The sequence below is a fragment of the Dipodomys merriami genome, unplaced genomic scaffold (genome assembly GCF_024711535.1).
Source record: "Dipodomys merriami isolate MVZ:Mamm:240054 unplaced genomic scaffold, mDipMer1.0.p SCAF_23, whole genome shotgun sequence".
Lineage (NCBI taxonomy): Eukaryota > Metazoa > Chordata > Mammalia > Rodentia > Heteromyidae > Dipodomys > Dipodomys merriami.
In genome coordinates, this window is record NW_027203715.1 from 7,627,070 (window position 1) to 7,631,121 (window position 4,052).

Here is a 4,052-nt window from a genome sequence, read left to right on the forward strand (position 1 = left end):
AGAAACCCTAGGTCTCCTTGGCTCAGGCCGAAATTCTCTTAATAGAGACCCCGAAACACAACAAATCAAAGAAAGGTTGGACAAATGGGTTTGCATGACTTGCAGAGCTTCTGCATGGCAAAGGACATAGCTAGCAAGATCACTACAAAGCCCACGGATTGGGAGAAGATCTTCACTAGCCATACAACAGATAAGGGTCTCATATCTAAAATATACTTGGAACTCAAAAAATTAAATCTCCCAACAACAAATCCTCAAAGAAACAACTGCTCAATAAATAAGTGGGCTAAAGACTTGAAGAGAAACTTCCCTGAAGAAGAAAGGAGGATGGCCAATAGACACATGAAGAAATGTTCAACCTCCCTAGCCATAAAAGAAATGCAAATCCAAACAACATTGAGATACCACCTCACTCCAGTTAGATTGGCAAAAATCAAGAACTCTAACAACAACAGATGCTGGAGGGGATGTGGACAGAAGGGAACCTTACTTCATTGTTGGTGGGAATGTAAATTTGTTCAACTACTTTGGAAAGCAGTATGGATGTTCCTCAAAAGACTCCACATAGAGCTTCCCTATGACCCAGCAATCCCACTTTTGGGTATTTACCCAAATGTTTACAAACAAGACCACACTAAAGCTTCCAGCACAACTATGTTTATTTCAGCATTATTTACCATAGCTAAGATATGGCACCAACCCAGATGCCCCTCAGTAGATGAATGGATCAAGAAAATGTGGTATATATACACAATGGAATTCTATGCCTCCATCAGAAAGAATGATATTGCCCCATTTGTTAAGACATGGAAAGAATTGGAAAAAATTGTATTAAGTGAAGTAAGCCAGGCCCAAAGAAACATAGGTCCTAAGGTTTCCCTCATTTGCAATATCTATTATATGTCTGAGTCAACCGGAAAAGTTCAGATAATGTGACGTTAGGAAAATGAACCCTTAGATATGTATTTTAATGTTTTTTTCTTCCATGCATTTGTTTCTAATGCATTTATAAGATTATTTCCTTGTTGATTTGTATGTCCCTCCCCCACAGTATAATCCCTGCTTCCACTATATTTGATGTTGGTATAACTTGTGGAGGAATTGGGGAAAATCAAGTCGTTTAAGGATTCAGGTGGACCTGTTGCGACAATGAGAAATACAAATTGTCATGTAGCAAAGGAGCTTTACAACGTTGGTGCGGGGGGGGGGGGAGAGGGGGAGGATTGGGTCGGGTGGCGGGGGGGGGGGGGGGGGAGGCTGGGAAGGGATGTGAAGGGTCAACAAAGGAGGAGGCTGCAATGCTTGATTAGAAATGTACGCATTATCCCGCCACTGTAATTGTAACCCCTCTGTACAGTATGTTCACAAAATAAATGAAAGAAAAATTTAAAAAAAAGTCTCATTGACTTTCCTGCCTGGATTGGCTTTGATCCTCAGATATCAGCCTCCTTAGTAGCTAGAATTACAGGCATGAGCCACCAATGCCTAGCATACAAAAATATATTTGTTAATATCTAAAAATTATAGTTCAAATATTTTATCATAAGTATGAACTTAACCATGGTTATTTTTTGATAATGAGGTTCCATTTGGTATTGTCACTACATGTGCAACATGGACTGGTCAGGCAGAGGAGTCTGTGATATTCTTATCTCCAATTAAACACAGAGAAGTTGAAGTGGAACAGTGGTTCAAGGAGCAGAGTACTAGCCTTGTGCAATAAAAAGCTCAGGGACAGCACCCAGGCCCTGTCTAAACCACAGAATTGGCACACACCGCACACTCTCTCCCAATTTTTGTTTCAGCTGAGTTGAATAACTCGTATTGTAATAGCCAAAATTCATCTTTGCCCTTTTCATTTTGTCAGGTGATCTTTTCCATTGACACTCTAATAAACTGAGTCATCTAAGGAGACCCACAAACACTCACTTGTTGCCTGCTAATTCATTTAAGTACCACCGTTGTGAGTAATCAAATCTCTACAACTTTGTATTAAAACTTAAAAACACAAACCTTCAGTGTTTCTCAGGCCTTTTGCCTCTGTGCAGCTCCCTTGTCTCCTTTTATGTCTGCTAGTCCTGAGGCTTGAATTCTGAGTCCCTAAACTGCTTTGATAAAAGCCTAATGCCCTACAACTTGAGCCACAGCCCCACTTCTGCCATTTTTCGGCTCTTAATTGCAGATAAAAATCTCATAGGCTGTCCTGATAGGGCTAGTTTTATCTATGATTCTCAGATTTCACTCTTCTGAGTAGCAAAGATTACAGGTGCGAACCACCAGTACCAAGCTTATATGTCACTTTGATATACAAAATTTAAGTCAATTAAATCCCCGAAGTTGTAGGGATTTTTAATGACAGCAACAAAATTAATGCACATGCTATAATTAGAATATGCAATCAAAGCTTTTAAGGAGAATAATGATTTGTTCTAATTCTGCATACAAATGAACATGTTAAGATCTCTATAATAAAAGCTTTCAGGATACTGATGATATATTCATAAATCCCAGCTACTCAGGAGACTAAGATCTGAGAATCATATGTATAGCCAGTCTGGGTAGGAAAGTCTGTAATACTCTTAACTCGAATGAACCATCAACAAACCAGAGGTGGAGCCATGTCTGAAGCGGTAGGGCACAAATCTTGAGCAAAAATGCATGAGGACATTGTCCAGGCCCTGAATTCAAGCCCAGGAAAGGCACAAAAATTAAAGTTAATTAATTACAACTTGAACCCAGATATTTTGTAGACTTTTTTATTGTGAAAATACTATACAGAGGGTTTACAATTAGATGGGCAAGATAATGAGTACAGTTCTTATCAAGCATTGTAGTCTCCCCCTTTGTTTCCCCTTCCCATTCCTTCCCATCCTCTCAATACCCCGCCACCTAATCCTCCTCCCCCATCACAGTTGTAAAGTTTGTTTTTGACATAACGAGTTGTACATCTCATTGTTGCAATGAGTCCAACTGTATCCTTATTTAAATGATTTAAGACACACAAATGCTTGAACTATATGGGCCTACATTGCTGACTGTCTTTCTAATAAAGACTGAAATAATAGTTTATTATTCTACTATTATTCAATTATGCATGTTAACTTAATAATGGATATCTGCTGCCTGCTGGCTGTGTGTGGACAGGATGTTAGCTATGTTTGACAATATGGACATAGTTTTGCCAGCTTTGGATGTCACATGTTTGTGAAGGGACAGATAACAAATTAAAGAGTGATAAACATGTTTTTCCATCACTCATATCTCTTCAAAAATCAGCCTTTATCATCCTTAGAATATTTTTTTAAATTTCTACTAAAGCAGTCCTCAACACAGTTCCTGCAAATCCAATCTACATTTAATCTACATTTCCCCAAAATCATTTGGATAGGCTCACTCTTACCCTTCTTCTCTAATTAGCTTATCTGGGGCAAAGGAAAAAGACAGCCAGCAATTTGGGTTTGCATTAGCCAATAATCTCAGCTACTTAGGAAGCAAGGCCAACTCAGAAAAAATATTATCAAGATCCTATCTCAGGATCAAACCTACCTGTAAATCCAACAACTCAGAAAGCTAGATGATACGATAATGGTTTGAGGCTTGCCTTGGGGTTGTAAACATAGAACCTTATAGGAAAAATAACTAAAGTTTAAAAGGCATGGCTCAAATTGCTAGAGTGACTACCTACAATGTGTAAAACCCTTCATTCAAACCTCAAAACTACCAAAAAATATTAAAAGACAAAAAAACGGACAGTTCTGACAATTCCTCAGTGCTGATGATGTAGGTTTGAGCCATACTCTGAGAATCACTGTTCTAATTAAAAGCAATTAACCTCCAAAAATGACAGATTTACCTATTTTTATCATTGTGGTAAACACACTCAAGGGCAGCTTTGTCCTTTGATGAATCTGGGAAGATTCCAGAGAGTCTGCCACATTGTGGTGGAAGCATGTGTTAAGAAAAAGCTACTCAGCTCATGGACCAAATAGAAAGGATATCACTTTTAAAACCCCAGGTCTTTCAACTAGGTCTTTTAACCTTCAAAGATTCCA